General features: G+C 61.9%; 2 gene segments (V, D, J or C); both read left to right on the forward strand.

Moving 5' to 3' along the window:
• Positions 1 to 10535, forward strand: part of LOC307181284 (immunoglobulin heavy constant epsilon-like) — a 112387-nt gene extending 101852 nt beyond the window's left edge. The window contains exons 2-5 of the C gene segment in view: positions 8850 to 9149; positions 9274 to 9597; positions 9687 to 10010; positions 10082 to 10535.
• Positions 10536 to 16051: 5516 nt separating this feature from the next.
• LOC307181282 (Ig alpha-1 chain C region-like) lies at positions 16052 to 24927 on the forward strand. The segment is given in 5 exons: positions 16052 to 16155; positions 17631 to 17802; positions 23565 to 23802; positions 24038 to 24364; positions 24533 to 24927.
• Positions 24928 to 24955: the final 28 nt, after the last annotated feature.

The raw sequence follows: 24955 nt of genomic DNA on the forward strand, positions 1-24955 counted from the left end.
GCGATGAAGAGTGGCCCCCGCTCGCCACAACTAGAGAAAGCCCTCGCACAGAAACAAAGACCCAGCACAGCCAAAAATAAATAAATAAAAATAAATAAATTTATAAAAAGTTGACAGAGAAATTTTTTTTAAAAAGGAAATCCTAGGGCTTCCCAGTGGTTGAGAGTCCGCCTGCTGATGCAGGGGACACAGGTTTGTGCCCTGGTCCGGGAAGATCCCACATGTCATGGAGCAGCTGGGCCCGTGAGCCACGGCCACTGAGCCTGCGCGTCCGTAGCCTGTGCTCCGCGACATGAGAAGCCACAACAGTGACAGGCCCACGTACCGCAAAAAAAAAAAAAAAAAGAAAGAAAAGAAAAAGGAAATCCTAGATCACACGTTGTTTCAGTTGTCATGCCTCTTTCGTTTCCTTTATTTTTTTTATCCATGTATTTATTTACTTATATTTGGCTGTGTTGGGTCTTCATTGCTATGCATGGGCCTTCTCTTCATTGCTACGTGTGGGATTTCTCAAGCAGGGTTTACTCTTCATTGTGGTGCACGGGTGTCTCATTGCGGTGGCTTCTCTTGTTGCGGAGCACAGGCTCTAGGTGATCAGACTTCAGTAGTTGTGGTGCATGGACCCTAGAGTGCAGTCTCAGTAGCTGTGGCACATGGGCTTAGTTGCTCTGTGGCATGAGGGATCGTCCCGGACCAGGGATTGAACCCACGTCCCCTGCATTGACAGGCTGATTCTTAACCACTGAGCCACCAGGGAAGTTGCCAGAGAAGTTAGAATGGAATAAGTACTTAAAGTACTTACTAAGTACTAAGTATTAACTAATAAGTACTAAGAAGTACTTATTAACCCAAAAGAATGTAGGAAAGAAGGAATAAAGCTACAGTGAACACACTTGATAGCCAAACTTTAAGAGGTGTTCCCATAAGATTAGGGACACAGCAAGGACGCCTGTCGCTTCTGCCACACTGTTTTGCAGTGCTTTACAGATATGTGCTTACCTATTTGTGGATTGTGAAATCAAATCAGACAGTTACAGCCAGCTCTTTTTAATAAACAAAGAAAAAAAGTCTATGCATTGTACATAACAAGGGTAAATATTTTCATGAAAATTTTGTTTCAGTTACATAAATAAATATACATAATATATGTTACATATAAATAATGTGTGTATGTGAATTAGATTATAATATAAGACACCTTTTTTACAAGGATTGTGGTCAAAACAGTTTGGAAAATGTTTATTTAATAGATTATTGGAGGTCCTGGCCAACGCTACGTGACAAGAAAAAGAAACAGGGCTGTTAGGATTGAAAGGAAAGATGTGAAGGCGGTATTATTTGTAGAAGATGTGATCATTTCCAAGGAAAAGCCAACACAATCAGCAGACAAACTGTTAGAACTAACAAGAAAATCGGGGCAATTTCCATGCAAGACCAACTTACCAAAAGCAGCTGTGTTCCTCTATGTCAGCAAAAACCTACTAGAAAATGTAACAGAAAGCCAGGCACAAGTCACAGCAATGGGAGGAATAACCTGGGAAAGAACGCCCAAGACCTCTGAGAAAAAAATTGAACTCTATTCAAGGACATAAAAGAAATCTGAATGGCTGGAGAGATACACTGGTCAAGGAAGGAATGACATGTTAGATTAAAGTGTCATCTATCTCCCAGACTAAGAAATACAGTGTACTCCCAACCAAAATTCCAGCTGGGTTGGTTTTGTTCGTTTCTTTGTTTGTTTGTGAGATCCATTTACAGCTTAGCCCATTTTGAAAAATAAAAGCACAGGATGAGGGGTTTCAGGGGGACTGTCCCCCTGAATGTTAACACATACACAAAACCATCACTGAAAATGACGGTACTCATGCACAGACTACCAGACCCAAGGAATAGGAGAGCACTCAGAAACAGCCTGGTCATTCCTAGGAACTTGGACTGCAATGAGTGTGGCGCCTTCAGGCAGCGGGAAAGCTTCTGAGATGGGTGGGAAACTGGCTTCTTCTGTGGAGAACTTCAACCTGGGTTTCTACTCCACACCATATGCACGGTGAGTGGTGATGGAGCCTGCTGGGATCAAACACTTACATCTGAAAGGCTAACTTTAAATATAGCTGAAAGGAAATGGACCAGCAAGGCTGGCGGAGCACAGGAACAGCAACAGCCTGGTGGGATGTATGCCCACCCAGAACTTCAGAATGTGACCTTGTCTGGATATAGGGTCTCTGAAAATGTAATTAGGTTAAGGACCTTGGGATTAGATCACACTAGATTTCAGAAGCATTGTAAGTCCAGTGACTTATAACAGGAGAAGATGACACACAGGGCAGATGGCCATGTGAAGATGGAGGAAGGATTGGAGTGATGTCAATAGCCAGCAGGGGCTGGAAGAGGCAGGAAGGACCCTGCCCTGGAGCCTTCAGGGCAGCTTGGCACTGCCAACACCTTGTTTTTGGATTTCTTGCCTTCCAGAATGTGAGAGTCCATTTCTGTGGTTTTAAGCCACTAAGTTTGTGGGCCTTTGTGACTGCAGCCGCAGGAAGCTCACATGGCAGCCTCCAAACGTGCAAGCTGCAGGGTAAAGAGCTGATGAACCTGCCACGTGGAAATGAAGAATTTCTGTTAAAGGAGGACTCAACAAGCAGCATTAGCAACCAGGGCAGTGACCAGGAGAAGTTTATCCCAAGGTTAAAACTAGCAAGGGGCAAGCCCCTAGAGATGACTGCCTTGCAAATTCCCAGGAAATCGCCAAGAAAATCTTCAGAAAGCAGGATGAGATCACAGACAGACGTCCAAATGTCTCCCAAGTCTCTGAAGAGATATTCCAGCTCATTAGTAATGGGAGCATTTAAATTAGGAGACAACGCACTGCACACTTCAGAGAGTGTAATGACAGCATCCTTGCTGGAAAGGCAGGCACGGAGCTGGAGAAGCGGGGCCTCCCTGGGGTGGAGGACGTCTGGAGGCCTGGGTGGTGGTGGGCCAGCCCCAAGAGGGAGCGGGCAGCAGTGGAGCCAGGCCTGGCCTGGGGGAAGGAAGCCGGGGAGGGGGGATTGAAGCATCTTTGGGCCCATGTTGGGGCCACAACCAAGGGCAACAAGGGGGTCAGCTGGTCTCACTGTCCAGGAGAACTCTGGGGCCTGGCCCCCACCATGGGTACCGAGGGCAGTGAGCCCCTGGTTGAGTCTGAGGGATCTGGAGGCTAGCGCTGCCGCCCATTTAGTGTCCTGGTCAGGAAATGTCAAAGAAACCATCTGCAGCTTGGCCTTCCCTCCAAGCAATCCACTGGCCGGAGCCAGCATTGGCCCCCGGCTACCCCACAGGCCCTTACACGGAGGCCCAGCCTCAGAGGGACCTCACACTGCCTTGGCTGAAGGCCCACCTATCCCAGGCTGTCTGGCCAGGTCCCATCTAACTTCCTGCAGCTGAGCAGGCGCAGGAGCGAGTCTCCTCCAGCACCGAGGGACACACCCCCCTACCCTCCCTGCCCCTGCGCCGGCAGCCCAGTGGCTCCTGGGGTGCTGGGGTAGAGCTGGGGGAGGGGCCAGCTGGGCACGAGGCCTCAGCCTTGAACGCCCACAGCTGGGCAGGAAGCGCAGGGGTGCCGGGCCAAGCCCCCAGCCCCACACACTCACACTGTACAGGCCACAGGGCCAGGCACCACCTGGCAGAAGACTCCCCGGTGGGGCTCTGCCTGCCTTGTGGTTTCTCTCAGAACCTTGAGTCCTTCCAGGGAACTCGGCCTTCCCCCTGCACCTGCCATGCAGCATCTGTCCCTGGGGCCAAGGGTGGGGCGGGACAGACCAGGACAATCTGTCCTGGGGGCCTCGGGGCCCTGGCTCTGCACACGGGGCCCCTCCCCAGCCATCCAGAAGCCCCTCTTGGGTCTTCCAAGAGGCCCGGACACTCCTCTGAGTGTGCAGGCCTGACAGCTCATCTCTGCACAGCCTCCCTGCATGCAGACCAGCGGCTCTGGGTGTCCTGGGCCCAGGGGACGTGGTCCTGCTGTCTCCCTCTCCACAAAGACTGCATGTCACCTCCCAGGAGTCCATGCTGATGAGCTAGCTTGCAAGTTCTCGTGGCCTCCCCTTGTGTGCATCTGGGCCTTTGGGGGGTTCCAGAGACACACCGGCCTGCAGGACACGTCCACAGCATGGAGGCAAGGCCAAGACTCAGCACATCATCTGGCTCAGCACATGTCAGTGGAGCGTCGATGGTAGACTGGCTGCCCCGACAGACCAGAGTCGAATGCCGTGGGCACCGCTACGAAGGCCGCTCTGTGGTCCCCACACCTTGATGGACAGCAGCAGCACAGGGTGGCATGGTACCCCCCAGGGTCCGGTGGCTGCAGAGGTCTCGCCGAGCCACTGGCCAAGCTCACAGCCATGTCCCACCTCCCGACAGGCCCCTGCCAGCCCTTGCCGGCCACGCAGCCCAGTCACAGCCCCGATGGGAGCCCAGCTGCAGGACAGCGATCGGGAGGCTGGCTCGCAGACAGCGGGTGAGACTGTCGGCCAGCAGGGTGCCCAGGAAGCCACCAGAGGACCAGCACCTGCCTACACCCAGCTGGACCCACAGCCTCTCACACTCGTACCCAGGGCCGCCCCACCAGGCCGGCCCCCAGACCGCTGCTCAGAAAGCCCCGCACTCCGCCGCAGGCACCTAGGCCACGCGGGCCTCAACTTCTCAAGCACAAAACGGCCAGGACCGTCCCTCGTGGGCTGCCTCGGGGGCAGTGGTGGTGGTGCCTGGTGCCCTCTCCCTTCCCGGGCCATCGTAGTGACCACAGTGTGTACCGGCTGCTCACCAAGTCAGCCCGTGGCATCGAGGGAGAGGTCACGAGCCGGGTGGCAGAGGCCGGGAAGAGGCCACAGAGAGGAGCCTCACCTGAGACCGGCCGTCACTGGGTCGACTTCCCGAGAACAGAGAGAGAGAAGGGAACTTCCAGGGCTGTCGAGGCCCCTGGGGGTTCCCACCCCATTTTTAGCTGAGAGCACTGAGGCAGAGCTCGCCCCCCTGCCCCGCCCTGCCCCAGGCTCTATCGTCTGGGCATAAAAATAACAGCAATGCTTCCTAACGATTCACCTCATCTGGGAGCCTACCCTGAGAGCCTGCAGACGGCCACCACTGGCCAGATGGGCCACACCAGCCACGGGCACCTGACAGAAGACCCCAGCCCCTCAGGCACCCCGCTGCTGGAGCTGCCCAGACCACTGCTGGGAGAAGACACCTGGACTGCCCACCCAGCGGGGACCAAGCTTCTGAGTCACTGCTTGCCTTGCAGCTGTCCCTTCCCTGCATGGGGACACAGGGAAGTAAGAGAACGCTCGAAGCCGACCTGGAGAAGACCAAGGAGCCGAGAATCTCAGACAGGTCAGGGCCAGGGCAAGAATCACACACAGGGCATGGACCTCGGGCTGAGCGTGGGTCTGCCTACAACCAGTAAAAACGGTGATGGCCAGCCCAGGGTCGGGGGAAGCAGCGGGTCTCAGTCCCTAGGCCGGCCAACATGGCAGGCAGGCCTGGGCCCACATCGTCTGGCCTGAGCTGGGCTGGCCTGAGCCAGCCTGACTAGGGTAGGCCAGGCAGGGCTGGGCTGGGCCAAGTTTGGCTTGAGTGGATGGAGTTATGTGGAGGCAGATGAGCTATCCCAGCCTCAGCTGGGCCACACTGGCCAGAAGGGCTGTCCCCAGCCATGTGGGACCGTGCACTGAGCTAAAGTGAGCTGGGCTGTCGTGGGCCAGGCTGCTGCGGTTAGACAGGGAGGGAGCAGGCTGCCCCAGCTGAGCAGAGCTCAGGACTCAGCCTTCCTAGCCTGGCTCAGCTGGGCTGTCCTCAGGTGAACTAGGCAGGCCTGGACTCTGCTGGACTGAGCTGGGCTGTCAGAAGAAACTGGGCTTAGCTGAGTGGGGCCCGACTTGCGTACTTGGGTGGGATAAAAGGGGCAATCTGGGCTCACCTGGGCTGAATGCACTGGGCTGGGCTCTTCTCTGCTGAGCTTGCCTACCCCAGAGGGGTGGGGCAGAGCTAAGGTTGGCTGGGCTGAGCTGAGCTGGTCTGAACTAGGCTGAGATGGGCTGAGCTGGGTTAAACTGGGCTGAACTGGGCTGAGCTGGTCTGAACTGAGATTAACTGGGATGAGCAGGGATGAACTGGGTTGAACTGGGCTTGGTTGAGCTGGGCTGAACTGGGTGGAACTGGGCTGAGCTGAGCTGAACTGGGCTGAGCTGGGCTGAACTGGGCTGAACTGAGCTGAACTGGGCTGAACTGGGTTAGGCATGGCTGGGCTGAGCTGGGCTGGGCTGAGCTGAGCTGGGCTGGGCTGAGCTGGGCTGACCTGGGTTAGGCATGGCTGGGCTGAGCTGGGCTGAGCTGGGCTGGGCTGAGCTGGGCTGAGCTGGGCTGGGCTGGGCTGGGCTGAGCTGAGCTGGGCTGGGCTGAACTGGGTTAGGCATGGCTGGGCTGAGCTGGGCTGAGCTGAGCTGGGCTGAGCTGGGCTGAGCTGGGCTGAGCTGAGCTGGGCTGAGCTGGGCTGAGCTGGGCTGGGCTGAGCTGGGCTGAGCTGGGCTGAGCTGGGCTGGGCTGAGCTGGGCTGAGCTGGGATGGGCTGGGCTGAGCTGGGCTGGGCTGTGCTGAGCTGGGCTGAGCTGGGTGGGGCTGAGCTGAGCTGGGCTGGGCTGAACTGGGTTAGGCATGGCTGGGCTGAGCTGGGCTGAGCTGGGCTGGGCTGAGCTGGGATGGGCTGGGCTGGGCTGAGCTGGGCTGAGCTGGGCTGAGCTGGGCTGGGCTGAGCTGGGCTGAGCTGAGGTGAGCTGGGCTGAGCTGGGCTGAGCTGGGATGGGCTGGGCTGAGCTGGGCTGGGCTGTGCTGAGCTGGGCTGAGCTGGGCTGGGCTGAGCTGGGCTGAGCTGAGGTGAGCTGGGCTGAGCTGGGCTGAGCTGGGCTGAGCTGGGCTGGGCTGTGCTGAGCTGGGCTGAGCTGGGTGGGGCTGAGCTGAGCTGGGCTGGGCTGAACTGGGTTAGGCATGGCTGGGCTGAGCTGGGCTGAGCTGGGCTGGGCTGAGCTGGGATGGGCTGGGCTGGGCTGAGCTGAGGTGAGCTGGGCTGAGCTGGGCTGAGCTGGGATGGGCTGGGCTGAGCTGGGCTGGGCTGTGCTGAGCTGGGCTGAGCTGGGCTGGGCTGAGCTGGGCTGAGCTGAGGTGAGCTGGGCTGAGCTGGGCTGAGCTGGGCTGAGCTGGGATGGGCTGGGCTGAGCTGGGCTGGGCTGTGCTGAGCTGGGCTGAGCTGGGCGGGGCTGAGCTGAGCTGGGCTGGGCTGAACTGGGTTAGGCATGGCTGGGCTGAGCTGGGCTGAGCTGGGCTGGGCTGAGCTGGGCTGGGCTGAGCTGAGCTGGGCTGGACTGAGCTGAGTAGGGCTACATTGGGCTGAGCTGGGCTGGACTGGGCTGGGCTGAGCTGGATTAACTGGGTGGAGTGGGCTGTGGGGTCATCCTGTCCAGCTTTGCTCAGTCAGCTAAACTGAACTAAAATGAACCACGTGGACGCAGCTCAGATGAGCTGTTTTGCTTGAGATGGGACGTCAGGGGCTGAAGCAGGCCAGGCTGGATCAAGACAGGCTGCTCTGGGCTGAGCTGGGGTGAACTGGGATGAACTGGGCTGAGCTGGCTTGAAATGTGCAGGACCCGTTAGGGGTGCTGGGCTGTACGCGCGAGCTGCTTTGTCTCAGCTGGTCTCAGCTGTCCTGACACACGGTCATCTGGGCTGTGCTCAGCTGGGCTAGCCGGCAGAATAGAGGAAGGTGGAAGAGCCGAGCTGGGATGCAGGGCTGGGATGGGCTGGGGGCTGGAGCTCCAAGGCCAGGGAACGTGCAGACCGGCCTGGCAGCCAGAGGAGCCTGAGAAGGGCTGAGGAGGGCTCTGAGGGGCCTCTGTCCTCTCTCCATGGGGCCTGGAATCGGGCTCCCCTGGGGGGTCAGCAGGGCAGGTAGAGCACCAGCGGGCCTGGGCTGGTCAGCCGAAGGATGGGGTGAAGGGGCAGCCATGGCAAAGCAGCTCAGGGACCTGAAGGCTGACCCACGGCTGCAGGCAGCAGGGGTCCAGTGGGTGGCAGGTGGACCCGCCCACAGCAGGCCCACAGGGACTTTGGAGTGGGGCAGGGACACAAGGCGATTCCTGGGAAGTGGGGTCCTGTGGGTCCAGGCCCTTATGAGGTCTTTGGTTTGGAGCAGAAGGGCAAGCTCGATGGTTCCTGGGGGTCTCCCTGATCCCCGATGGGGGTCTGAGTTAGGGTCAGGAGTGGGAAAGCAGCTTGGTGATCCTGGGGGTCTCTGTGTCCCAGGCCTGTGTTCCCAGGGCTATGGGTGGGGCAGAGGGGACAGACTGGTGGCTACTGAGGTTCTCAGGGTCCCTGATCTCCAATGGGAGTCTATGAGTGGGGGCAGAAGAGTAGCCTGGTAACTCCTGGGCCTGGGGGGTTTCTCCCTGGGTCCCCGGGTGCCAACAGAGGGCTATGGGCTCTGAACCTCCACCTCAGGGAGTGGGTTAGCGCCTCCACTCAGGAGCCCCGTGTCCACCCACTTGGGGCTGAGGGCAGGAGTCCTGGCCAAGGGCAGTGACAGCCACTGCTCCTGCAGGGGCACAAGGATTCACTGGAGGGCGTCCCTAGTAGAATCAGGAGATGAGGAAAAGACCCAGGAGGAGCCATCTGTCCCCCAAAGCTGGAACACAGTCCCGGTGTTCCCTGCACTGGACCTCCCCACCTCCACCCCACAGCCCACCCTCCAAAGCCAGCAGTTAGCCTGGCACATACAGGTGACAGTCCCGAGGCCAGCACTGACCGCTGTTCTGTCCCCACAGCCTCCATCCACGGCCCATCTGTCTACCCCTTGCGTTCCTGTTGCAAAAGTGCTACCAATACCACCTCTGTGACGCTGGGCTGCCTGGCCACGGGCTACTTCCCGGGCCCAGTGACCATGACCTGGGACACAGCGTCCCTGAACAGGAGCACGCTGACCTTCCCTGCCATCCAAAACTTGAACTCCAGCCTCTACACCACCAGCAGCCAGGTGACACTCTCGGGCGAGTGGTCCAAGCAGAAGCTCACCTGCAGCGTGGCCCACGCTGCGTCCAACACCACCACCACCAAGGCCGTCACTGGTGAGCCAGGCCTGGGCAGCCCACGAGACAGCCAGAGGGGGAGGGGAGGCTGGGCGGGAGGGACAGGGAGGAAGGGCTGGGGGCTCAGAGAGGCCAGCCCCACTCCTGCTGCCTCTGCCGCCAGGGTGCACCAAGAGCTTCACCGACCCCACCGTGAAGCTCTTTTACTCCTCCTGCGACCCCCGTGGCGACACCCATACCACCATCCAGCTCCTGTGCTTCATCTCCGGCTACACCCCAGGCAAAATCAAGGTCACCTGGTTGGTGGACGGGCGTGAGGCCACAGACGTGTTCCCACACACCGGCCCCGAAAAGGTGGAGGGCAAACTGGCCTCCACCTACAGCGAGCTCAACATCACGCAGGGCCAGTGGGTGTCCCAACTCACCTACACCTGCCGGGTCACCTATTATGGCTTCAACTACGACAACCACGCCCGCAGGTGCACAGGTATGGCCCTCGCCCACGCCAACACCCAGCCGCTGGGGATTCAGAGAGGAGGGCAGACTCAGCCTCACTCAGCCCCTTCCCACACACAGCCGAGTCCGAGCCCCGTGGCGTGAGCGCCTACCTGAGCCCACCCACGCCCCTCGACCTGTACATCAACAAGTCACCCAAGATCACCTGCCTGGTGGTGGACCTGGCCAGCAAAAAGGACGTTGTACTGACCTGGTCCAGGGAGAACAAAGATCTAGTGCCTTCAGACTCGCTCGTCTTCAAGGATGAGTTCAACGGGACGGTCACCGTCACGTCCACCCTGCTGGTGGACGTCAGTGACTGGCTCAAGGGCGACACCTACTACTGCAAAGTGACCCACCCACACCTACCCAAGGAGATCCTGCGCTCCATCTCCAAGGGCCCTGGTGAGCCGCAGGCTGAGGGGAGGTGGGCGGCCCCCCAGGTGGAGCCTGGCTGACCGCACACCTGTCTGCAGGCAAGCGCATGGTTCCCAAGGTCTACGTGTTCCCGCCACCCAAGGAGGAGGCCGAGGACAAAACCAAGGGCGAGGTCACCCTCACCTGCCTGATCCAGAACTTCTTCCCTGCGGACATCTCCGTGCAGTGGCTGCGGAACGACACCCTGATGCAGGCGGACCAGCACACCATCACGAGGCCCCACAAGGTCCGCAGCCCCAACCCCGACTTCTCCGCCTACTTCATCTACAGCCACCTGGTGGTCAGGCGGGCCGACTGGGAGCAGAAGAGCAAATTCACCTGCCAAGTGGTGCACGAGGCGCTGCCCGGCTCAAGGACGTTCAACAGATCGACGTCCATCAACCTTGGTAAATGATGCCTGACCTCCCCCCTCTCCTCATCCCAGGGCTCCATCCTGCTGGGGCAGGGGAGGGGGCCAGCCAGACCTCCCGTCCATTGTCAATAAACACTCCAGTGCCTGCTCAGAGCCCTGGGCGTGCCCATCCTTGGGGAGCTGTGGGGCAGGGAGCGGTGTCTTGGCACAGAGGAAAGGGAGGCACGGGGTGGGGGCCAGGGCTGAGGCGCGTCTCCATCCAGCATCGCCGTCTGTGTCAGAGGGCCTCCCCGCCACCCCACTGTGGACTCTACCCAGTCAAAGGAGCTCTAAGAGCCCGAGAGTAGTCCTAGGGGAGGGACCACAGAGACCCCAGCCTCTCCTGGAGCTCCCGGAGGCCTCAGCCTCCACCCCCAGCCTCCTGCCAGCCCCTCTGGACACAGACAAGCCCCCAGGCTCCCAAGTCCAGCTGCACACACAGGCCCTCCAGGTAGAGAAATGGGCCGAGTCAGACCCCCACACTGGCACCAACACGCAGGTCCCTCCACTGTCACCTCCTGGGCACAGATGGGCCAACCCTGCACAGGGGCCCGTGCGGAGCCCACTCCTCTGACCCCTGCCTTCTGACCCCCAGCCTACCTGCGTGGCCACATGCAGGGTCGGGCCAGGGTCGGCACCCAGGGTCCTCATCTTGCCGCTCAGGCTCACTCCACCCTGAATCGGTCCAGGGAAGCACCCAGCCCTCGCACGCACCCTCACACTGTCATGCCCGCTGGTCAGGGCTCCGCACGCACCCAAGTCACACGGCACTGCCAGCCGCTGGTAGCACCTCACACACACTCACAGGTGGCCTCCTGAGGCCCGCCCTAGCTCCCAGGCCACTCCCAAACCCTTCGCCGTCATACCGGGGCCCCTGGACCCACCCATCGCCCCACATGGCTTCCTCGTGCAGCCAAGCCCTCCCCGTCAGCTGCACCCCACAGATGGACAGTTGGACACGCAGACACACACTGACGCACATGGACACACACACGGACACAGACACATGAGGACAGAGACATGAACACACACAGATACACATGCTGATACAATGAACAGACACACATGGACAGACACACTGACACACATGGACACAGATATACACGAACACATATGGACACAGACACTGATACACATGGACAGACACATGGACACACAGACATGAACACACAGACACACACAGACACATGGACACACGCATGGATACCCACAGACATATGGACACAGGCACAAAGAGACACATGCGCGTGGACACACACAGACACACGCATGGACACATACTGATACACATGGACAGACACTCTGACACACACAGACATGGATATACACAGACACGTATGGACACAGACACACGGGGACACAGACATGAACCCACACACATGAATACAGATACACATACTGACACACGTGGACACACACGTGGACACACACGGACAGACACACTCATGGACAGCACACAGGCACCCACCACATCCACACAGAAAGCAGCACATGCACAGCCCACACCCTGAACACGAGCCCAGAGCAGAGGCCGTGCTGGGGAAGGAAGGGGGCCAGCCCCAGGACAGGAGGAGCAAGGGGCCAGGGGCAGCTCTGGGCTCCCGCACACTGGGCAAGATCTGTGCAGCCGGGCCCAGCCCTCGGGGCACCCACTGCAATGATCTGATGACCCTAGGGGCCCTCCCGGGTCCAGACCCCCTCCTGAGGGCTCCAGGCAGGGAGGCCAGCCTCTGCTCTTCAAGGGCCCCTCTGGTTGGCGAGAATGGAGCCGAGCAGGAACGGGGCCCAGGGGGCCAGACTGGGCGGCCACAGGCCATGCAGTGGGTGGATGTGGGTGCTCCCCAGGCCGGGGGCCCCCGCCTGCCACGGGGCAGGGAGCAGGGTGGGGCAGAGCTGGAGCTGAGGTGAGGGGCCCGCGGGGCTGAGAGGGGCGACCAGCCGTCAGGAGAAAAGCCGGAGAAACGGTGGCGGAGAAACGGTGGCAGAGATAACGCCAGCCACCCGCGAGTGGAGGGACAGCAGAGGGCAGGGGAGCAGCGCCGCCCCACACAGCCGCCGGCCAGCTCGGGGGCTTCCAACCCCCCACCCTCCAGGTCCGGCTGGTGGCTCTGGGCAGTCGCAGAGGGGCCAGACGGAGGGACTGCCCAGGACCAGGGCGCCAGGCCCAGTCCCTCAACTCCCTAAGGCTGGCCAGGCCTGTCCCCCGTCGGACCCCGAGGCCAGGGGGCTGACCGGCTGGCACCCGCAGAGCTGGCCCTGGAGGACCTGTGTACAGAGGAGGCCGACAGTGACGAGCTGGAGGGGACGCAGACCGGCCTCCTAACCTTCGTGGCGCTCTTCCTGCTTAGCGTGAGCTATGGCGCTGCCGTCACCCTCTGCAAGGTGGGCACGGACGCCCCGTCCCAGGGCGGGGTGCCCAACAGAGGGAGAGCCTCAGCTGGGCACAGAGTCCCTCACGCACGCCGTCCTCCAGGTGAAGTGGGTCCTGGCTGCTGTCCTGCAGAAGCAGCCGCAGGCTTCCGGCGACTACAGGAACGCCGCACAGCCCTGCCTTTTCCCTCGTGTGAGCGTCCCCGAGGCTGCCAGCTCGACCCTGGGCCAGAGGAAGGAGCAGACCAGCCCCCAAGGGGCCAGAGCCAGGGGCCCAGCGTCCAGCACACGGGCGCCGAGAGGCCCCAGCTCAGCCCCAAGGTCGAAGGCAACAGGGGGCCCGCCTATCACAGCCCCACACCACCCCACTTTGGGGCAAGTCCCAGAAGAGCATCTGTTCCCTCCACAGAGAGACCTGGGCTGGGCGTGGGTGCTGACCACCCCAGGCTTCTCCCAGGCCCCTGGGCTCGGGCCCACACCGGTTCTGACTGAACAACCCCTGAAACACAGCGACGGCCTTGAGCCCATGGCCCAGCCCACGCTGGAGCCCAGAGCCAGATCTAGGACTCAGAGTCCCCACCAGCCCGATCCAGCGTGTGAGTCCAGCCCAGCCGAGCCAAGGGCTCACTCCCCAGGCTCAGTCCCGCCCTCAGTGCCCCCAGGGCCAAGTGCGCTGCCCCCCATGCCCTGCTCCTGTCCCCTGCCCACCCTCCCTGCTGTCCACCCCCAGGCCCCGTTCGTGCAGAATGAGGATGCAGAGAAGACCTTCTGGGGAAGGTCCAGGGGAGTTTCCAGGGCTGCAGGCAGGGCCCTAGGCTGTGAGGCAGGGTCCCACAGCAGAAGGCGCTTCCCAAGGGGTCCGCAGTGTGGCCAAATCAGCCCTGCAGCACCCACCCACATCCCCCATGCCCTCATTCGACCTCTCTCCTAACTTTTCCTAGTAAAGTTCAATAAAGAATCCCATGCCAGGGGCTTCCCTGGTGGCACAGTGGTTAAGAGTCCGCCTGCCAAGGCACGGGACACGGGTTCGTGCCCCGGTCCGGGAAAATCCCACATGCCGCGGAGCGGCTGGGCCCATGAGCCATGGCCGCTGAGCCTGCGCGTCCAGAGCCTGTGCCCCACAACAGGAGAGGCCAGAACAGTGAGAGGACCGCGTACCGCAAAAAAAAAAAGAATCCCTTGCCACCTGAGCACACCTTGGGGAAGTGCCTGTGGTCCCTGGGGAGCAGGAGGTGCCCCCCGCCGAGGACGTGGACAAGGGGCCAGAGGGAAGGGGGTAGAGGCCCGCTCTGGGCCCCGAGGACCCAAGTGTCCAGCCAGGCTCCGCCTCAAGAGTCCTTCAATGCCCACTGAGACCCTGGTTCAGGCTCCACCACGCCTGCACCACTGGCCTCCAGCCCAGACTCACCGCCCCTCCCCACACGAAGGTAAAGGCAACAGTCCCACTCCCCGTGGGCAAACCCTGAGGGGCTCATTCAGTGGTCAGTGCAGGAGGCCGCAGGAGCACAGCGGCACAAGCACCAGGGTGGAGGCCGGCATCAGCCTCCTGGGGTCCCAGTCACCACCCAGCCGTCCACCCACTGAGCTCACACAGACAGGCCAGTCCTCAGGCCCCATCCCGCCAGCCTGCCCAGACGTCCTGATGAACAAGCGATAGCTGTCTGGGGCTGGTCGCCACCGTCCTCGAGAAGAAAGCTGGGAGCCGCGCAGGCAGGAGCCACGGGCACCAGGGAGAGGGCCGGCTGGCCAAGCACAGTGGTGGGCATGGGCTGAGCCTCCTCCTGAGGGTAAAAAGCTGGAGAAGCCCACCCACAAGGGGCTCTGAAGTCCCATGGAAACGGGGCAGAGCACATGTGACACAGGGCAGGACTCCTTCATATACGAAGAGCACTCGGCAACCAATGACAAGAAAGAAATGTGAGCAGTGGGTCCTGCACTGTAAGGAAAAACCGGGTGGCCAGTAACAGGAAGAAAAGGTTTCAATTATTAGGAAAGGTAAAATAAGGAGGAAACTAGGGGCAGTGAGTGACCTTCTTGGCCTCTGAGGGCCTGTGAGCAGTTAAGACCATTCTTCAGGGCCCAGTGGCCTCCTTCCCAGCATACAAGTGCCCAGACTCTGTTGACAGGAGAGTCCACTTGTGGCGAAGGCCCTTCAGAGAGCTTCCATCTGCACTGGGAGACCAGGCATCCCGCGGACTCCGACATGGACCGTGCAGCCTGTGGAGGTCGGGCATAGAAAACCCAGAACTGGGCAATTCTGAGGCTTGTCCAGAGAGCCCAAGTGTTTGGTTCAAATAGAACATGAGAGGAGCAGTAGAGCACTTCACACAAGGTCAAGGGCACAGCCCTGCTCTGCTCTGCCCCCTCACACTGACACTCACACACTCACACCTGCACAGACTCGCACACAGTTTCCAGAAACCAGGCCCCAAGACCGGCCCCCACCTGCATGGCTCTCTCAAGCCGAGGTCCAGGGGCCTTCCTCCCATCTCCTGAGCTGGGAGCCCCCGGGGGCAGAGCTGAGTGTCCCCTTTCTCTGACTTGCACCCCGGATCATGAGACCACCCATGGAATCCAGAGCAAGGGCAACAAGGGCTCAGCCCACGCGGGCCCCTGAAAGCTGGGCGTCGTCACACACGGACAACGCGCATCTTCCCCAAGTCGGGAAGAAAGGTGGTGAAGCAGGAGACAGATGGGCCCCTGGGCTGAGTCGCTGGAGCGTGCCAACAGAGGAAGCTGGAGCTCTGTTTTCCCTGACACTCCAAGGACAAAGTCAGTGGCAGGAGCTGAGCCCTGCTGGAGTAAAGAGATAAGACGACCACGTCTATCGCTCCTGAGGTCAGGGAAAGCTCCCCGACTGCACATGCGCAGGAAGCCTCCTCGGGGGTCAAAAAGGGAGGGCGTGCCAGCCCATAATGTGTTGTCAAACTTCCCGCTAGCCTTTGCATTGGAATCTTTTTTTTTTTTTTTTGCGGTACGTGGGCCTCTCACTGTTGTGGCCTCTCCCGTTGCGGGGCACAGGCTCCGGACGCGCAGGCTCAGCGGCCATGGCTCACGGGCCCAGCCGCTCCGCGGCATGTGGTATCTTCCCGGACCGGGGCACGAACCCGTGTCCCCTGCATCGGCAGGCGGACTCTCAACCACTGCGCCACCAGCGAAGCCTGCGTTGGAATCTTTCTTGTCAAAAAGATACAAACTTGTCAGGAGGGCCCTAGGGCAGGTCAGATGTGGGAAAAGAGGCGAGGTAATGGGCCAGAGGAAGACAGAGATCCAGGAGAGCCGTGCTGTACAGACGAGCCGAGCACCCCTTCACTTCTCATCAGGGAGGACGCCCACACCCTCTCTCTCCAGGTGAGTATTTCTGCCTCCTCCTGTCTTCAATAAGCTACTTCCCTAGCCCACATGTTGTGCTGTGCTTCTATAGCTAGTGGGAAGCAGCCGCATAGCACAGGGAGATCAGCTCGGTGCTTTGTGACCGCCTGGAGGGGTGGGATAGAGAGGGTGGGAGGGAGGGAGACGCAAGAGGGAAGAGATATGGGAACATGTGTATATGTATAATTGATTCACCTTGTTATGCAGCAGAAACTAACACACCATTGTAAAGCAATTATACCCCAATAAAGATGTTAAAAAAAAAAAGAAACTTTATACCTGCTTTGTAGTTTTTGCCTCCGTGAAACATTCTTGCTTTCAAACAGGGCAAGAGCCAGGGCAACTTTCCTTCTAGCCTCTGGCCCCTGGTGGTCTAGCAGCTAGGATTCCTGGCTTTCATCCAGGATACCCAGGTTCGATTCCTGGGTAGGGAACTAAGATCCCACTTCAGGATCGCTCACTTCTGTCTCTCTGAGAACAGGGGCTGGCACAGTGGGAGCACAGCCCAAGAGCAGGCCCGCAGAGAAAAGCAGGACGCATCCCAGCCAGCCAGCCGGGCTCCCAGGAGCCCTGCCGCATGCGCCCTCCCAGCAGCAGGGCCCCACCTTCTCGGGCTCCCCTCCGCCCCTCCTCCTCTTTCTTCTTCATCAACCCACCACAGAGGGCGGAATGGTGCCCCCAGGCCCAGAAGTTATGTCCACGTCCTAAGCCCTGGAACCCCGTGAAGGTGATCCTGTTCGGACAAAGGGTCTTTGCATATGCGATTGAAGTTAAGGATCTTAAGATGAGATTGTCCAGGTGGCCCTAAATCCAGTGAGAAGCGTCCTTACAAGGGACAGAGGAGGAGAGATCAGACTCAGGGCAGGAGGTCATATGAGGGCAGAGGCAGAGATTGGGTGATGCCTGGGACACCTGGGGCCACCAGAGGCTGTGGGCAGGAAGGACCCTCCCCTGAAGCTGCTGACGGGAGCAGGGCCCTGGGACACCTGGATCTCGGCCGTCTGGCTACAGAGTGCGAGACTGAGTTTCTGTTGGTTCAAGCCCCTCAGTGTGAGGTCCTTCGTCGCGGCCCCAGGACACTCACCACCAGCCAGTCGGCCTTGGCCAAGCCGAGGCCCCTCCTCCTTCCGAAGAAGCCCGGGGAGGACTCGCCCCGTCCCGGCTCTTCCCTCCCAACTGGACCCGCGCTCAGCAAGCCACTGACTCCCAGAGGTGCTCATCGGTCTTAACAAGAGTGTCCACTCGGGCTCAGGCCCTTCCCCCAACCGCTGCAACCGTCAGGTCATGCAAGACCCCACATCCGTCCGCCTCAAGTCCTAGCTCTTCTTTCTGCCCCACATTCCGCACCCGTCTGTGCCCACAGCAGGGCATTGCTGTCTGCGTGGGGGACACCGGCCTCAGGAGAGAGCGGCCTCCGGCCCCACACCCCCCTCTGCTTCCTCCACTCCCGCCAGGCACTGCCCCAGCATTCACCCCGAGTCCCACGCCTCCAGCTCCCTCGGGGCGGCTCCAGGGGACACCGGGGCTTCAGACCCCCGGAAGGGGCAGGGCCCCAGGACCTCACAGGCCGGCAAGAGGAAGGATCCTCAGGGCCAATCAACCACGATGCAGGAGCCGCTGGTGCTCGTGAGAGCGGTGGGCGTGGGGTGGCCCGGAGTCCAGCAGCCCAGGAGGAAGTGCCCCTCGTGGCCGATGCTGTGAGTGTGCCAGGGTCCGTGATAAAACCCCAGAAGTCCCTTGACCGACCAGGTGTGTCTGCCCACCTGGTGCCCTGCCCCAGGCCCCCCTTCCTCCCTCCATCTCCCCCTCCCAGCCCACCTGCCCCAACTCCCTTCCTGGGCCCACCCCACCCCCAGGGAAATGCTGATCTCCCCCCGCCACCTGCCTGCAACTCTCCCCGCAATGGTGTCCTTCCCGGGAGGGGACCATAGGTGCTTGTGTGTAGCTCCAGAACCTTCTGGTGTGAAGAAATGAATGAACATGTAAAAGCAGGTGCAGGCCCCACGGCCCCTCGTGTGCCCGGGCAGGGACCACCTCCTGAGGGGCACCAGGGAGGGCCGAGCAGCTGGGCAGCCGGCAGGGCCTGTGGGTCGGAGAACCCCGGGCAGGAATTGGGTGGATGCAGGCGGGGGCAGGCCCTCAGCCACCCCGACCACAGGACTCCAGGCTCCACGCGGGGGGGCCCACACCCCTGTCCAGCTTCAGTCGAGGGCCCCACTGCTGCTGAGGCTGGTGGAGGAGGGGGTGGCTCCCCCACCCTCACAGCCGCCCTGTGGCCTGAAGGTCTATGGGGCCTGCTCACTGCGGTCACTCTGGCGAGGCTGTCCCTTGGGGCTTCCGCCCTGCCGGCCTGTGAAGCGTCCCCTGCGGCCCTCACTTCACCCGCACCTCAGGGACTATTTCTCCCTCAGGAACCCTAAGCCCCTGACTCTGTCTACTTCGGCCTCTGCTTCTCTGCACCTCGGCCACCAGCCCAGCCCCGTGGGCGCCCCGTGGAGACACACGCCACCACGGCACCCACCTGCACACACAGGGCCTCAGGCCAGGGCCAGGCTCCTGGGGGTCCCACAGCCCAGGCCACACACACCTGGTACCACCACAGCCAGACCACAGACCAGACATGACGTGGAGGCACGCGGCCGCAACTGGCGGGACAGGAAGTGGGTGAGTGACCCCCAGCTGTGGGCCAGACACCGTCACGCAGCCCCTTCCCAGCATCGGCCTCACCTCACAGCGCAAATGGCCCAGAGCGGGGCAGGGGTCGGCTGAGACCATACGGCCATCAGCGGACTGGACGAGGCCTCGTTCTCCCTCCCCACTCCAGCGCCTCTGGGCAGGTGGGCACAGGGACCAGCAGGGCATGGCCACACGGCCAAAAGGCGTGGGCCTCTCCCAGCTGTGTTGGACCCGCCGGCAGCCTTGAGCAGGTGGGTCCCAGAAGCTGATCAGGCCTCATCTCCTCCACAGCCAGGCCATGCTACAGACTCCTGGGGTGGGAGGATGGAGGAGAGGTACCAATACAGAGACAAGAGGGAGAAAGGCAGATGGCCATTGACCCAGAAGACACAGATCAGGGTGCTGTACACATGGACTGGGCTGGGCTGGGCTGGGCTGAGCTGAGCTCGGCTGTGCTGAGCTGGGCTCGGTAGAATGGGCTGAACTGGGCTGAGCTGCACTGAACTGGGCTGAGCTAGGTTGAACTGGGCTGAGCTGGGTTGAACTGGGCTGAGCTGGGTTGAACTGGGCTGAACTGGGCTTAGCTGAGCTGGGCTGAGCTGGGCTGGGCTGAGCTGGGCTGAGCTGGGCTGAGCTGGGCTGGGCTGAGCTGGGATGGGCTGGGCTGGGCTGAGCTGAGGTGAGCTGGGCTGAGCTGGGCTGAGCTGGGATGGGCTGGGCTGAGCTGGGCTGGGCTGTGCTGAGCTGAGCTGAGCTGGGCTGAGCTGGGCTGGGCTGAGCTGAGCTGGGCTGGGCTGAGCTGGGCTGGGCTGTGCTGAGCTGGGCTGAGCTGGGCTGAGCTGAGCTGAGCTGGGCTGAGCTGGGCTGGGTTGAACTGGGCTGAACTGGGCCGGGCTGGGCTGAGCTGAGCTGAACTGGGCTTAGCTGAGCTGAGCTGGGTTGAACTGGGATGAACTGGGCTGAGCTGGGCTGAACAGGGTTGAACTGGGCTGAACTGGGCCGGGCTGGGCTGAGCTGAGCTGAACTGGGCTTAGCTGAGCTGAGCTGGGTTGAACTGGGATGAACTGGGCTGAGCTGGGCTGAACTGGCCTGAGATGGGCTGAGCTGAGCTGGGCTGGGTTGAGCTGGGCTGACCTGAGCTGGGCTGGGTTGAGCTGGGCTGAGCTGGGCTGAGCTGGGTTGAACTGAGCTGAGCTGGGCTGGGCTGGGCTGAGCTGGGCTGAGCTGGGCTGAGCTGGGCTGGGCTGAGCTGGGCTGGGCTGTGCTGAGCTGGGCTGAGCTGGGCTGAGCTGTGCTAAGCTGGGCTGAGGTGAGCTGAGCTGAGCTGGGCTGAGCTGAGCTGGGCTGAGCTGGGCTGGGCTGAGCTGGGCTGGGCTGAGCTGAGCTGAGCTGAGCTGAGCTGGGCTGGGCTGGACTGGGCTGGGCTGGGCTGGGCTGAGCTGGGCTGGGCTGGGCTGAGCTGAGCTGGGCTGGACTGGGCTGAGCTGGGCTGAGCTGAGCTGAGCTGGGCTGGACTGGGCTGAGCTGGGCTGGGCTGAGGTGAGCTGGGCTGGGCTGGACTGGGCTGAGCTGGGCTGGGCTGAGCTGAGCTGGGCTGAGCTGGGCTGGACTGGGCTGAGCTGAGCTGAGCTGGGCTGGACTGGGCTGAGCTGGGCTGGGCTGGGCTGAGGTGAGCTGGGCTGAGCTGGGCTGAGCTGAGCTGAGCTGGGCTGGACTGGGCTGAGCTGGGCTGAGCTGAGCTGAGCTGAGCTGGCTGGACTGGGCTGAGCTGGGCTGAGCTGAGCTGGGCTGGACTGGGCTGAGCTGGGCTGAGCTGAGCTGGGCTGGGCTGGGCTGAGCTGGGCTGGGCTGGGCTGGGCTGGGCTGGCCTGGGCTGAGCAGGGCTGAGCTGAGCTGGGCTGAACTGGCCTGAGCTGGGCTGAGCTGGGCTGAGCTGGGCTGGGCTGTGCTGAGCTGGGCTGAGCTGGGCTGAGCTGTGCTAAGCTGGGCTGAGGTGAGCTGGGCTGAGCTGGGCTGAGCTGAGCTGGGCTGAGCTGGGCTGGGCTGAGCTGGGCTGGGCTGGGCTGAGCTGAGCTGAGCTGAGCTGGGCTGGACTGGGCTGTGCTGGGCTGGGCTGAGCTGGGCTGGGCTGGGCTGGGCTGAGGTGAGCTGGGCTGAACTGGGCTGAGCTGAGCTGGGCTGGGCTGAGCTGGCCTGGACTGGGCTGAGCTGAGCTGGGCTGAGCTGGGCTGAGCTGGGCTGCGCTGAGCTGGGCTGAGCTGGACTGAGCTGGGCTGGGCTGAGCTGAGCTGGGCAGAACTGGCCTGAGCTGGACTGAACTGGGCTGGCCTGGTCTGGGCTGAGCTGGGCTGGGCTGAGCTGAGCTGAGCTGGGCTCTGCTGAGCTGGGCTGAGCTGAGCTGGGCTGGACTGGGCTGGGCTGAGGTGAGCTGGGCTGAACTGGGCTGGGCTGGGCTGAGCTGGGCTGAGCTGGGCTGAGCTGGGCTGAGCTGAGCTGGGCTGGGCTGGGCTGAGGTGAGCTGGGCTGAGCTGGGCTGGGCTGAGCTGAGCTGGGCTGAGCTGAGCTGGGCTGGGCTGGGCTGAGCTGAGCTGGGCTGGGCTGGGCTGAGGTGAGCTGGGCTGGGCTGAGCTGAGCTGGGCTGAACTGGAATGGGCTGAGCTGGGCTGGGCTGAGCTGAGCTGGGCTGAACTGGAATGGGCTGAGCTGGGCTGGGCTGAGCTGAGCTGGGCTGAACTGGGCTGGGCTGAGCTGGGATGGGCTGGGCTGAGCTGAGCTGGGCTGGGCTGAGCTGGACTGGGCTGAGCTGAGCTGGACTGGGCTGGGCTGAGCTGAGTTGGGCTGAGCTGGACTGAGCTGGGCTGGGCTGAGCTGAGCTGGGTTGAACTGGGCTGAGCTGGACTGAACTGGGCTGGCCTGGGCTGGGCTGTGCTGGGCTGAGCTCAGCTGGGCTGTGCTGAGCTGAGCTGAGCTGAGCTGGGCTGAACTGGGCTGGGCTGGGCTGAGCTGAGCTGGGCTGGGCTGGGCTGAGCTGAGCTGGACTGAGCTGAGCTGGGCTGGGCTGAGCTGGGCTGTGCTGAGCTGAGCTGGGCTGAACTGGGCTGGGCTGTGCTGAGCTGAGCTGGGCTGGGCTGCGCTGAGCTGAGCTGGACTGAGCTGAGCTGGGCTGGGCTGAGCTGGGTTGTGTTGAGCTGAGCTGGGCTGAACTGGGCTGGGCTGGGCTGAGCTGGGCTGAACTGGGCTGGGCTGGGCTGAACTGGGCTGAGCTGGGCTGAGCTGGGCTGGGCTGAGCTGGGCTGGACTGGGCTGAACTGGGCTGGGCTGAGCTGGGTTGTGTTGAGCTGAGCTGGGCTGAACTGGGCTGTGCTGAGCTGAGCTGGGCTGAACTGGGCTGGGCTGGGCTGAACTGGGCTGAGCTGGGCTGAGCTGGGCTGGGCTGAGCTGGGCTGGACTGGGCTGAACTGGGCTGGGCTGGGCTGAACTGGGCTGAGCTGGGCTGAGCTGGGCTGAGGTGAGCTGGGCTGGGCTGAACTGGGCTGGGCTGGGCTGAACTGGGCTGAGCTGGGCTGAGCTGGGCTGGGCTGAGCTGGGCTGGACTGGGCTGAGCTGAGCTGGGCTGAGCTGGGCTGGGCTGAGCTGGGTTGGACTGGGCTGAGCTGGGCTGGACTGGGTTGAAATGGCTTGAACTGAGTTGAGCTGGGCCAAGCTCAGTTGAACTAGGCTGAGCTTGGTTGAAATGAGCTGGGCTGGGCCAGGCTGGGCTGAACTGTGGTGGACTGGGTTAGTGCCTGAGGTGAACAGGGGACAGTGGGTTGAGCATGGTCACCCCCAGAGCCCTGGTTTCCAGCCAGACAGCCCCCTCTGTTTCTCGGGGGCACACAGGGCCATGCAGCCTCAGGGTGCAAATGTGGTGCTCCCCTCTCCCCTCACCAGTTGACCGGAAGGGAACTGTGAAAGGTCAAGGGCAGACCGTGCCCTCTGTAGCCCAGCTGTCCAGGGGGCATCCCAGAAGGACTGATTTGGAACTGGGCCTCCAGCCTAAAGTTCCCCATAGTCCATGGAAGTCAACTGCTAGTTTAGGAGGATGGGGGCGGGGGCGGGGGGTGCTTTGTGGGGGGAGATGCTTGGACTGGGAATTTTACCCAGGAAGTGGGAGGGGGGACATAGAATTCTCAGGCCCCCTCTCCTCCCCAGCTTGAGCCCCAGGACAGACAAACTGGCCCCCATGCAGACTCAGCTTCAAGCCCAGGCTTCTCTGTCTTTTCTCTGCCCTCTCTCTGGGCCCATTTCTCACGATACCCCACACCCTGGGGAAGGGCATGACCGTGCCCACTGCACAGAGGGCAGCTGAGGCTCCGACAGTACACACAGACTCAGCTGGTCAGTGGGAGAGCCGTGTGCAGCAGCCAGGCCTCACGTCTGAGGAGCGTGTGTGGTCCACATGCTCAGAGTCCCAAGGAGCGCGTTCAGAAATGGCTCAGCTGGACTCAGGTGGCCACGGCCGACCCCGGGTGCGCCGCATGCAGGCTGCGTGACCTTGGGGCAGTCACTGACGCTCTGCGTGTTAAGGAAACGCAGCGTCGTCCTGCCCTCATGGGGCCGTGTCGGGCGTCTGGTCAGCGTGAAGGCTGCCATCTCACAACACACCATGTGTTTCAGTGCCTGAAACCAGCCCCAGACTCTTCCCACTGAGCCTAAGGAGCGATGGTGGGCAGGTGGTCATTGCCTGCCTGGTCCAGGGCTTCTTCCCGTCAGCGCCACCGAAGGTGACCTGGAGCCAGAGCGGCGAGGGCGTGTCCATCAGGAACTTCCCCCCTGCTCAGGCCGGGGGCCTGTACACCATGAGCAGCCAGCTGACCTTGCCAGCCAACCAGTGCCCAGAGGGCAAGTCTGTGAAATGCCAAGTGCAGCACCTCTCCAAATCCATCCAGACCGTGGACGTGCCCTGCCAAGGTCAGAGGGCAGGCTGGGGCGGGTCCCCCATGGTGTCACCCTGACCCAGCTCCCTGGCTGCATCCCTGTGGGCACTCCCCTCAGACAAGAGGTGGCTGAGGCCCGGCGGGTGGCCAAGAGGGGCCTGGGCCGGGGATGGAGGGCCCGGCGGGTGGCCAAGAGGGGCCTGGGCCGGGGATGGAGGCCAGGGAAGCGGACGGAGGGGCTCGCTGACCTGCTCTGGCTTCTCTCTCAGTTCCAACTGTGCAGTGTTCGTGCGGAAAGGCCAGCCTGTCCCTGCACCCGCCGGCCCTTGAGGACTTGCTCCTGGGCTCCAATGCCAGCCTCACGTGTACGCTGAGTGGCCTGAGAGACCCCAAGGGCGCCACCTTCACCTGGAACCCGACAGGTGGGAAGAACGCCATCCAGGAGCCGCCCAAGCCTGACTCCTGCGGCTGCTTCAGCGTGTCCAGTGTCCTGCCGGGCTGCGCCGATCCCTGGAAAAACAGACAGTCCTTCTCCTGCACCGCCACCCACCCCGAGTCCAAGGGCTCGCTAACCGCCACCATCACAAAACCCTCAGGTGGGCCCTGACCCGCGAGTGGGCGGCTGGGCACTACACAGTGCGCGAGGTGCACTCCTGAGCCCACTCCACCCTCCAGCTCCCGCCCACCCCCCACACGGGTTGCCCAGGGGGCAGGGGGCACTCTCCTCCCTGCCCAGACCCCTGACCCTGCTCTCTGCCCTCCAGTGAACACGTTCCGGCCAGAGGTCCACCTGCTGCCGCCGCCGTCGGAGGAGCTGGCCCTCAATGAGATGGTGACGCTGACGTGCCTGGTGCGAGGTTTCAGCCCCAAGGATGTGCTGGTGCGGTGGCTGCAGGGCAACCAGGAGCTGCCCCGCGAGAAGTACCTGACCTGGAGGTCCCTGCCTGAGCCCAACCAGAGTGTCCCCACCTTCGCCGTGACCAGCGTGCTGCGCGTGGATGCCGAGGCCTGGAAGCAGGGGGAGTCCTTCTCCTGCATGGTGGGCCACGAGGCCCTGCCCCTGGCCTTCACCCAGAAGACCATCGACCGCCTGGCGGGTAAACCCACCCACGTGAATGTGTCCGTGGTCATGTCGGAGGTGGACGGCGTCTGCTACTGAGCCGTGCCCCCGCCCCACCCGCCCCTTG

Source organism: Stenella coeruleoalba, assembly GCF_951394435.1.
Source record: "Stenella coeruleoalba genome assembly, contig: scaffold_225, whole genome shotgun sequence".
NCBI classification, from domain to species: domain Eukaryota; kingdom Metazoa; phylum Chordata; class Mammalia; order Artiodactyla; family Delphinidae; genus Stenella; species Stenella coeruleoalba.